General features: G+C 43.3%; 1 protein-coding gene across 4 annotated transcripts in view; it reads right to left on the bottom strand.

The window, feature by feature from the left end:
• The window catches only part of TBXAS1 (thromboxane A synthase 1), a 166,771-nt gene that overhangs the window by 68,368 nt on the left and 86,123 nt on the right, over positions 1 to 12,280 (bottom strand). The window lies entirely within an intron of this gene.

The raw sequence follows: 12,280 nt of genomic DNA, 5'->3' as shown, positions 1-12,280 counted from the left end.
GCTACTACTGCATTCTTTTCTAAATTTTCACAAACCATCAATTTAATAATCCATTAGTACAAAAGTATGGGCCAAGGGGTCACTTCTAATAGCCTCTAGGCTGTTACTCTCAGTAAATCTCAGCCTGGATTTAATGTTGGAGAACTCAATACTGTCTAAGCCACATTCCTATGACTGGCTCACTGACCACCTTTCCTTCCATTATTTTAATAAAATTAGTGGTTGAAGTGAACTGTGCTTTAATATAATTTCATGTGCCAAAATATCTTTTTGATTTATTTCAGAGGAATAGTAACATGGTAAAGAGAAAAATGCCATTTGAAAGGAAGTCTCTCTAGATATCAAGCTAGAAGCTTCCTTAATGCAACAAAACTGGGATGCAACATGAAATTTGATGTACATGCATCTCTTCAGAAGCATGTACTGTGTATAAAGAAGGATCTCCCCTTATTGACCCCAATCATATGCCTGGACAGTGCAAAATGGGGGCTGGACCGGCCGCCCACCCTCGGTTCTTCTGTGTACCCATGATTAGAATGCTTTGTTGTCAGCTGGCATGACTGTAATTTCTGCCATACTCTGCCTGCTGTCTGTCGAACTGAATGGATAATGACATTTTTATTTAGGTTAATGTGATATGAGATGGGGCATGTAATATGAAAAATGTTTTAAAAAACAGTGCGGAGAAAATATTATAAGACAGTGGAGCATAATCTGTCTGTTCGCCAATAGCCATCATTTCAGGTTTTCTTCCTTGCCTGTACCCAAGCATTTATGGAATATTTACTCTTACACGAGTTGCATACAAACAAAAGCTCTCTTTGCTGGGCTTGCAGTCATCTTTATACAATCCACAAACCCCACAGTTCTTTCCCTAGATTTGCAGACAAGCAGGCCTAGGTGGCTTGTGCAAACACACAGGCACAGATGAACACACAATGCTGTGATCTCACAGATCTGAACAAAAGCCTCTCATTTGGCTGTTCTGTTTCATCTTCTTTGTAGGATAATGAATGCTTCCTATTTTTGTTTATCCCACATTTCTTCATAAAGCATACATGTTATATTTACAATCAGATAAAATATTAATGTTATTAATTTTTTAAAGAATGACTTGGGGGGAAGGGTTATCATCCAGCAGCCAAGCCTGGGGAAAAATTTCCCATTCTGCTTCTCTCACCTCTCACACTGGCTATCTTTATTATAAGGTGATGCTGAGTGTATGGCTGCTTAGCTTAGTAGTCATCAAGGGCAAAGCACCATTGTCAGTCTGGGAAGGAAATTCCACAAGGAAGGAAGTCCTTGCTCATCAGGAGTTTACAGCATTATTCAATTGCCCAGTTAAAGACAAATGGTATCTCTGTGGACTGAGTCTGAGGAATTGTGATTCAAGGTGTAGACAGAGCACAACAGAGTTAATTCCAAGAGGTAGAGAGGTCTTCTTGAGGCTAAGACTCTGAAGTTGTTAAATACACTTGACCTGGGGAGAGAAAACACTCAAAACCAATGAATAGGTTTCCTCTCCTTGACCCTTTCTAGTTGTGTGACCTTGGGCAAATCATTTAACCTTAGTCAGTCTATTTATTCATCTGCAAAATGGGAATAATGATATTTCTGTTGAAAACTTGTGTCAAAGATTAAAAACAAAATGTGTAAAAGGTTTAGAATGCAGTGAGTACCCCGAGTGTCTTCCTCTGGAACAGTCCCATGCTCCCAGACTGTTTGGATGCCTGGCATCTCTTATTGCTCCCAGACAAGTCCTGTTGGATTCACCTGTTTTTTCCTCACCATGTTAACATCACTTCCGTTCTGGCATCTGTTCCTTCATTTTTATCTCCCCAGTGAGTGATCACTCTAATTCAGGCTTTGCTACTCATCACTTGGAACAGAGCTGACATCTGCTTCTTGAAAACAAAGACTGTATCTTAAGCATCTTTATATTAATAGTCCTAATGCGTTGTATTGGAGGAGGGCATGGAAACCCTCTCCAGTATTCTTGCCTGGAGAATCCCATGGACAGAGGAGCCTGGCGGGCTACAGTCCACGGGGTCGCAGAGAGTCAGACACGAGTGAGCAACTAAGCGCGCAATGCCTTGTATACTGCCTGGCATATAGGTATACTAAGAAAGCAATTTTTGAAAATGCCTTATGTCTTTTCACTTTCCAATCTATCCTATATTCAGTCACCAGCTGGGTCTTCTGAAAATACTTGTCATCTGAGCAACATATTGCTAAGATTCTGTGGAGAGTCCCATTGATTGAAGGGCATAGAACAAGTTTCCTATTTTCCAAAGCCAGCTAAGAACTGAACACTGCCAGTAACCATGTGAATAAGCTTGGAAACAGATTTCCCCCTGGTCAAGACTTCAGATGAGATCCTAGCCCAGGCCAACAACTTGACTACTTGACCTTGGTGCAGAGGCACCCAGCTAAGCCATGCAAATTCCTGACTCACAGAATCAATGAACTACTAAAAGGTTGTTGTTTTAAACTAAGTTTGGGGGTAATTTGTTACACAGCAAGAGATAACTGACACACTTTAAATGTCACTCTCTTCTGACAAATATTGTATGTTGTCATGTATGATTGAAGGTTTTAGTATTTGCTTTGTGAGAAAGGATCACAGGGCAACACATTCAGTGGATTCTCTAGAACATAATGACAATGTTCCTTAAGGGCTTTAACATAGAAGTGATGTAAGAAACATTAATAGATTGAGGTGTTCTTTCTATTGTAGCAAGGATATAGTGCAGTTTGCTGGGAGCTAGCCCTGAATGAAAGACCTGAGACCCATGCTGGTTCTATCTCTTACTATGGACAAGTCCTTTGACTCTCTCTGCAGTTGAGTCCTCACTCTCAAGTGAGGAGCTAATTGCAATAAGCTACAAAGTCCCTTTCCATGGAGATTCTAGGATTCCAAAGTCACTAAGCAGCAGCTGCGACAGTTGCTTGGGGACCGTGGAAAGAGCAGGCCGCTTCCTAGTGGGCCCAACAAAGTCTCCAACAATGACACCCCTAAGAAGGCCTTTTGGCATCTCTTTGATGCATTGACTTCAGGATTACGTAAAGATCTAAAAGGAAGAACCTGGTTATATTTATGCTCAATAATTCAATAAAAGTGAGAGTCAAAATTCCAGATCCACTGACCCCTGGCTTGTTGCCTTTTTCTCCAAAGTCAGCATCCACATTCTTTTTGCTCCTCCATTAATTAACTTCTAGGTTATAATTTTGCTCAGTGCAGCTCTGATGCCATGAACTTGAAAAGCAAACAAACACAGCTATGAAGCCTGCGGAGCTCCTAGAAGTTTGGCGAATGGAGTAGGTCTGAATGCTAAGGAAGACACAATTCCTGAGCAGGGGGAGGGAAAGAGAAGGTCCCTCCTGAGTCAACTGAGATGTCCCCCACATGGATGGTGTGTAGGCTAGGGGACACACGTGTCCACTCATGAAGAGGGACACAGAGAAGAGCCTGAGCAGAGGACACCCCTCAGATCAAACACGCTCCCGGGAGCCTCTTGCCTGGGGGCCACGGCAGAGTGGCGACTCTAGACTGTGGACTTGCGGTTCCCTTCCTCCAACCCAGGGTCCAGGGTGGCATCTTGGAGGTTAAACAGCTGAAGAGGAAACCCTTTTTCCTCACTCCTCTGCTTTCAGTGATTTAATAGCTCCTCACTCTCCAGTGAAGTTCACACCAAGCCTTGCCCTGGCACAGAACAGCTGAAGTCATGCCTCACCCCTCCTTCCAGTCTCCCTCACTAATACCTTACGCGTACTTTGTGTTCCAGCCCATTTGTACTCCTCCAGTCCCTGAAGACACCCTGTACTTTCTGCCCAGATGTCTTTGTTCCTGCCTCTCATTCCACCTGCCACGCACCTTCTCCCTCCATCAAAACTCAGTAAGAGCATCAAGGCTCAGTTGCAATGCTGCTCACCCCCAGCCCTCCTAAAGTGGTTTCCGGTACTCAAGAGAAGACTGTGAGCTCTGTCACAATCTGTAACAATGTAGGAATTTCTGCACCTCCTATATGATAAACTGCTTAGGGGCAGGAGCTGATACATATTGGTTTAATTGTATGAATTCAATGTTTCCTTCTGTGTGGCATTCTTAGACTCCTTTGTAATGCTGTTTGGGAAAGGATGTCAGGAGGGGGATTTCCTGAATAAGTAAGGGTCAGCTAAGAGGGAAGGGAGATGGTATTTAAACATATTATTGGATAATGGAAAAAGTAATATGTTAAGAGTACCGTAAACTGGTGACTAGCAAATGTAAAATTAACAGCAGTTAACGAAACTTATGGCCTCCTTCTGCCACCCAGATAATTAAAAACATCCATGACTTATCTTACACAAAATTTCCTGCTGATAAAAATTAGCTCCAGCCATCTAGGTGAATAATCAAGTGTCATTTCTAACAAGTCAGTGGCTCCTGTCAAGAGTTGTGACCATTTAGAACTCATCCTGATGAGGAGGTGGCTGCTGGTGTTGCCAAGCAACAGGCAAGCTGGAAGGCACATTTAGATGCTCTTTTAGATTTAACCAGCGGCAAGTCAGAGTGCCATGATGATGCCGGCAAGGGAAAACCAAATTAGAACCCAGGATGGGGTGCCCATGATGAGGAGTGTGTTTTCTTTTGAGTGCAAATGGAAAAGGAACATGTTTAACCAGAATTTAAACAGTCCATCATTATACCTATTTTAATTAGGAGATTAGGTGTCAGTGGAATAAACTGTGTGGCAAGATAATGGTCTCTTGCTGCTAGATAAATACCTAGACCTTCTGGAAAATGGGCAATTGGTCAGCCAGGGACCATGTATTTTTGGACTCTGAAGTATTTATTACCCCAGCCACACTTGGTTATAATGACTCTCATGTTTATTGTCTGGAAGGATTAAGAAATAAAAGCAAATATTAAAAATAGCCTTCTGGAGGCTGATGCAGCCCAGAGAAAGCTGCCTGCTCCAACACCACGGGAAGGCTGTGTTCTCTTCGAGAAGCCCTTGTGTGTTATTGTCTGAAGCGTTTACCATGAAAATTTACAGGCCAAACTAAACTGCGACGATGACTGGAATTCTGCAAAGACGTTTGCTCTGAAATGGTCGGAGCTACGCATTTACTCATAAGCTGGCGGTATCAACTTAGATTTTTTTAAATTGTAGTCATTCCTGAGTCATATGTCTTCTCCAAGGCAGGAAAGGCCTAGAGGGAATAATAACCGCATCTGTCTCTGCCTTCGAGATTCATACATTATTGATGGTGCCTTCCTGACAGGGAACATCTGGATGAAAGTGAACAATTAGGCATCGAGCTAGATTCGCAGCAACTTCCCTGTAGGTCTGACTTTTCTTTAACCGAATCCTCCATGTGCAGACATATGATTGGCTCTTACTCTTGAGTGACACACCCAGCTTCAGGCTCTCATGTATGGAGCTGCCAGGTCTCTTCCTATCTGCTCCGTGGGTCACCATGGGCTTAGTTATCTGGGTGATAAGCAAATACCCATCTCTTCTATTAGGCTTTAAGGACAGATGAAATTTGAGCTGCCATACTGGGTTGGATCCATGGTCCACCTAATTTGGAGCTTGGTTTCTGCTAGAGGTGCTTGGTCATGGAGTTCCTGGTAGAATCTACTTCCAAAGGCACAGTGCTCAACACCTCATGTCTTTCCATAGTCAACTCTGATGTTAACTCCTTCTGTTTTCACTTATTAGAAACTTATTTGAACCCAGAATAAACAAAATTAAACATATTTCTTTCCTGCAGTTTTTCCCCTAAGTCTTTAATATGCATAGTGAATCCCTAAACATAGAGAAATATGGTTTGCAATATTTTACTGAATTAGATGACCATGGGGCCTTCCCAGTCCTCAATGATTTCAAATCCTTTACCTTGGTAGTAACTTATAGCTTGAGTTCATCATCATATAAGTACCATTTAAATGCTGTGTCCCAAATGTATTATTTTATTCTTGCTTACACTGAAGGTTATCTGTCGTTTTCATGCTGACTTACACAATCTTACAAGAGTCTTAGAAACTTATCCCAATTGATTTAATATTTTTCACATCAGAAGAATTTGGAGAAATATACAAATGCATAAATTTCATGGTGTTCTCCCTCTCTTAGATGAGTTATAAAGTTTGAAAATAAAATTAGCACTAACCTGGGTCCCCAATGAATCCTATTATTTATATATTTCCCTCAGAGAAGGATTAATTTATTCCCAGTTTTGTTCCTTGAAATTAAATCTATTTACTTCCTGACCCATAATAAATTTTTACACAATCCCTGGGTTACTTATTAATAGTCTTTGGAAAGAATCTAGCAAAGAGTCTGTAAAAATTCACATAAATCAACTCATTGCACCCTTTAAAAAAATAATCTTTTAGGGTGAAAATCTGGCAGCCTAATCAGACAAGATTTTCTCTAATTAAAAAAAAAGTTGTTTTCCCAGTAACACTCAGCCATCTTTTAATATAAACCCCAATAACTTGTCTGTCACTGGACCATGATTGCAATGGTCTCTTCTGAAACCAGGGATGCTTCAATCAAATTTTCACTTCTTCTCTATCTCTCTATATTATCCCTGGTAAGACGTAAACCAAAAACCAATTTTATTTTAAATAAAACTAAGGATTCATGAAAGAATACTGATTTTAAAGGAACTTTCAAGCCTTGTTGGCCAAGGCAGCCTAATATCCACACAAATAAAGATGGTGCCATCCAAAGCTTTTCGAATATTAATGACACAGACCCAGGAAGTGAAGGACTTAGGCTGCCAGGGGCAGAAGGGAAAAGCCTCAGAATTCAAGGGAAAACAAATCTTTATTTCAAGAATAAACACTGAAGTGGGGCTTCCCTGGCAGTCTAGTGGTTAAGACTCCGCACTCCCGATGCAGGCGGCATGGGTTCTATCCCTGGTCAAGGAACTAAGACCCTGCTTGTTGCATGGTGCAGCAAAATAATGATAATAATAAACTCTGAGGTTTGATAATAAAAGTTCAAAAGCAACTTACAAATTCAGAAAGGACTGGAGATTATATTGATATTTCAAAGCTATTTCTGGGAAAACTGAGTCAGGTACCCTTATCTACGCGGACTTAGGGCTCCTGTGGGTTCCCGAGCTTCTCTCTTCCATCTCCTCCGCCCCAGGCCCTTGGTGAGCCTCCTTCCCCTCTCTGTGTCTCTGTGACCTGCTTTCTCTATTTCTACATGCGTAGGCCTGAGACCTTCTAAAGAGAGAGCCAACAATTGGCTGCATCCTCTTACACAATTGTTCTTTGATGAAACTCTTTCCCTTTCATTTCCTTTTTATCTTAGTTGTAAAATATCCTTAGGCAGAAAGCTTCCTGGTTCTATGATTCCCCATCCATCCATCCATCCTTCCATCCGGCAAATCATTATTGTGTGCCCATCTTGTGCTTCATGCTATACAATGAACAATAAAGGAGAAAAGTAAGTAAAATAAGTAGAATGTTAGTGGTGATAGTACTACAGAGAAAAATAAAACTGGGAAGAGAGTGGGGGGTTCTGGGGCCCAGCCCTTGCAAGCCTGGGGAGGCTGCAGGTTGAGAAGATCAGACAAGGGACCAAGAGGAAGACTGGAACCACCAGTGTGTTCCACTTTGGCTCTAACTAGAATCCTGCTAGGGAACTAGTAAAGCATATAGATTCTCAGTCACCCTAGAAATCCTCATTCTGCAGGTCCTGGGGTGTAATGTGCTGTACTAAGTCGCTCAGTCATGTCCCACTCTTTGCAACCCTATGGACTGTAGCCCACCAGGCTCCTCTGTCCATGGGATTCTCCAGGCAAGAATACTGGAGTGGGTTGCCATTTCCTACTCCAGGGGATATTCCTGACCCAGGGATCCAACACGAGTCTCTTGCATCTCCTGTATTGGCAAGCGGGTTCTTTACCACTAGCACCACCTGGGAAGCCCATACATTTTTATTTCTTTATTTATTTGACTGCACTGAGTCTTCATTGCCAGTGCCAGTGTAGGACCTCTTTAGCTGCAGCATATAAAATCTGGTTCCCTGACCAGGGATTGAACCTGGGCCCGCAGCCCTGGGAGCATGGAGTCTTAGCCACTGGACCCTCAGAGAAGTCTTTGGAATTAAGTGTTTTAAACAAGGATATTAGGTAATTTTCATACAGCCCCTGGTCACATAGGGCTTGAGAACCAGTGATTAGAAAGCAAAAGCCAATGAGAGGTTCAAGTCCAGGGGAGCATCCAGAAACCTTGAGGGTCACGGAAGCTGGGAAAGGAGATAGTCAGGACACTGATATCCGGCAGCCAGCTCTCCCTTTTTCTCTCCTTCACCTATCTTCCATAGGATAGAAGAGCCTCCTTCTGTCTACACCTTGGTGTAGAGTAACACTCCTTGCTCAGAGCTCCAAACTCTGCTCTTCATATGCAGAGAGAGCTGCTTTGGGAATTAGGAAAACTTCACTCCCTACAAAGCTCCCAGCTCCAAGATGGCACCTGCCACCTACTTCTGAAGCAAGGATTCAGTGGGGGAGAGAAAATCCAGGACACGGTTTATGGAGCATGAAGCACGCAGACATTGGTTTAACAGTCGAAAAATATTATCTTTGTCACGTGCTTATTAGTCCTCGTGTTTCTTTCTGCTTAAGCAGCATTTAACACCTTTGGCTGCTTCTTCCTCCTCGAAAAACATTTTCCCATCCACATTCTCCTAGACTTCGATGTCAAGCTGTTCTTCCCAAGTCATCTTTGTATTAATAGATCTCTCCTCTGCCCTTCACGTATTTATGGTTCTCCCTGGGACTTTCTTCTCATTCTCTATACACTCCTGGGGTGAACTCACCCATGTCTGGGTTTTCTTTCTTTTTTAAAAAATTTCTTTTCTTTTTAAAAATTGAAATATAGTCGACATACAATATTATGTTAGCTTCAGGTGTACTACATGCTGATGTGACATTCGCATTCATTATGAAATGATGACTACCCTACGTCTAGTAACCATCTGTCCTCATATGAAGTTATGACAGTATTATTGATCATATTCCTTACACTGTATATTTATATACCCATGGCCCATCTTTCCTACCTTTCTCTCCTGAGCTCAAGATGTGCTGCCAACTACTGCCTTAGATGTCACCCAGAAACCTTAAAGTCACCAGGTCTAAACTCTCCACAGGTGGGGACAAAGGTGACTCCTTCTGCCCGGGAACAGCATCCTTTCAATTGAAACCCAAGAATCTAAACTTAACTGTATTGAGTAGAAAGATGATTTCCAGTGGAGCTTTAAGTTTACTTGTAGAACATGTTAAACAATGAGATAGATCTGAAGCAAAACCTAGGGAATCTATGAAATTTCTTCCCCCTCTCTCTTTCCCCCACTCTCCTTGCCCTCCCTCTTATTGCTTACCAGCCCCTTTCTCCTAAACATCTTAGTGCTACGAACCTCTTAGAGGAACTTTGTTTTCTGCAGCTAATTCAGCCACTAAGAATTTGATTTCTGAACCAAAAGGAAAAAAGCTTTGGATCCCAGGAGCACTAAATTTGTTTGGGCAATGACTCTGTATCAGTTTCTAGAGTATATCCTGTAAAATATTAAAGAAATCAAGACCCTGATAAAATTCTTTTTTCTTTTATATGGACCATTTTTTAAAGTCTTTATTGAATTTGTTACAATATTGCTTCTGTTTTACGTTTTGGTTTTTTGGCCCCAAGGCATATGAGATCTTAGCTTCCCAACCAGGGATTGAACCCATACCCCCTGCATTGGAAGTTGAAACCTTAACCACTGGACCACCAAAGAAGTCCCTCTTTTTATTTTCCTTCAGAGAAACAGGGCACAAAACTGTCAAAAACAAACAAAATCTTTCTTTCTTAATCAAAAAAACTCAGATACCCTTCATCAATTTCTTTTTTTTTTTTTAAACGAATGATGAGATCCTTTCTGCGTCTACAGCACTATCAAGTCATTGTTTACTCACGAATAAGGAAGTGTGATGCAACCTGTTTGAGCTCCTGATGTGAGCCCATGGTTTACCTATCTCTGCTCCTCCCTCCCCTCCTTTTGGTTAACTCAATATTTTAGTGACCAGGTGTAATAAAGGTGATCCAGATAATGCTTTACAGCTTTTTAAAGAAGGAGGCCCTTCATTCAAACTAATTGTCACATGAAACCTCAGTCTATAACACAGCTGACTGTGGAGCAGGGCTCTGGGCTCCAGCTATAGAAGGACAATCCCCTTCTCATATTTCCTTGTGGGGAATTTCTCTACCAGTGATGGTTCCCAACTCCAGCTTTACATCAGAATTGCCTGGGGAGCTGTAAAGTCCCCTCAAAACCAGGCTGCGTTCCAAACCAAACCAAACCAATTTCGTCTCCATGCGGGGCCCAGACAGCAATAGTTTGCAGAGCTGCCCAGGTGACACGACTGCATACCCGCTCCAGCTCTACATGCCCTCCCGTATCAGGCCCTGGCGTGGAAAGGCACTGAGCATGCATGGGCCTGCTCTTGAAGGATGGGGTCCCCGCCCTTCTGCCGGGATAGGCTGCTGTTGCCCACTCACAGGGAAGCATTAACAAGCCCACGCTCCCTGAAGGCAGAGTTCATTTCACAAACAGCTTTACCAGAGAGAAAGGAGGTTTCTGTCTGAAACAAGTGGGAACCCTTAGAGTGTTGTCTGGCACGTGGTAAGAACTGTGTGAGCTTTGAAGGGAAAGTGAAAGTGTTAGTTGCTCTTACGTGTCTGACTCTTTGCAACCCTGTGGACTATAGCCCACCAGTATCCTCTGCACATGGACTTCTCCAGGCAAGATACTGGAGTGGGTTGCCATATCCTCCTCCAGGGGATGTGAGCTTCTGTTGGTGTTCGGTTGTTCAGTCGTGTCCAACTCTTTGCGACCCTGTGGCCTGCAGCAGGCCAGGCTTCCCTGTCCTTCACCATCTCCTGGAGCTTGCTCAAATGCATGTCCATTGAGTCGGTGATGCCATCCAATCATCTTATCCTCTGTCGTCCCCTTCTCTTCCTGCCTTCAATCTTTCCCAGCATCAGGGTCTTTTCCAATGAGTCAGCTCTTCACATCAGGTGGCCAAATTATTGGAGCTTCAGCTTCAGCATCAGCCCTTCCAATGAATATTCAGAGTTGATTCTTTTAGGATTGACTGGTTGGATCTCCTTGCAGTCCAAGGGACACTCAAGAGTCTTCTCCAGCACCACAGTTTGAAAGCATCAATTTTTCACCACTAAGCCTTTTTTATGGTCCAACTCTCACATTCATACATAACTACTGGAAAAACCATAGCGACCCCTTAACCACTTCATGTCAGAAGGACTTAAGGTCTCAGTCCTGGGCTGTTGTAGAATTCAGAACAGACATCAAAGTCAGACCAGCAGCTGAGGTGCCTTCAGTAAGGATCAGGTGAGAGAACTTGGCCAGGAAGCAGGACAAACAGTAGGTTTTATTTGTACAACTGGTAGGGAAGGGTGAATCCCTTGCTGGGGGAAGGAGAGAGCCCTGGGTTTAAGGGCATCTTGTAAGTGAGACTGTTCCCTTTGACTTGGCCACAAAGATTAGCCTGGGTGTGCCTGGCTGCCCGAAGGTCTGCCAAGGCCATTCCCATACCCCTCCCCAGTAATCTGTGGCCATCTCTTCCCTATTTCGGACTTGACTCAAAGCTCCCCTTTGTTTCAGGATGTTCTCTAGTTCCTTACTATGTAAAGACTGAGGACAGGAGGAGAAGGGGATGACAGAGGATAATATGGTTGGATGGCATCACCGACTCAATGGACATGAGTTTGAGTCAACGCTGGGAGATGGTGAAGGACAGGGAAGCCTGGTGAGCTGCAGTCCATGGGGTCGCAAAGAGTTGGACATGACTGAGAGACTGAACAACAACAACATGTAAAGTGTGGTTCACTGTTCAGAAGCGTCCGCATCACTGGGGAGCTTGTTATAGATGCAGAATCTCAGGGCCCACCCAAGACCTACTGAATCAGAATCTGCATTTTAACAAGATCTCCAGGTGATCTGTTATACAGGAAAGTCTGGGGAGAGCCTCTCCAGTTTTCTCCTGGGTGCCCTCAAAGTGCCCTGGCCAGAGCGTGGGACTCAGCAGGAGAGCCCTGTGTGCATGCTGACTCACTACAGATTCATGGCAACTGGGGCTGTGATAGGTTGGAGAAAGGGCAGACTCTCCAGGACAGTTTCATGTGTTTTCTGGATAGCAGGATTGAAGGGCACAGCGGGCAGGACATTGGACAAGTGACGCAAAGTGAACCCCCTCCCCTCACAGTTTGGAG

Source organism: Giraffa tippelskirchi, chromosome 10 (assembly GCF_054371585.1).
Source record: "Giraffa tippelskirchi isolate mGirTip1 chromosome 10, T2T-mGirTip1v1.2.pri, whole genome shotgun sequence".
Taxonomy (NCBI): Eukaryota; Metazoa; Chordata; class Mammalia; order Artiodactyla; family Giraffidae; genus Giraffa; species Giraffa tippelskirchi.
Note: the sequence above shows the minus strand (reverse complement) of the source record. Positions and strands in the feature narration are given on the sequence as shown.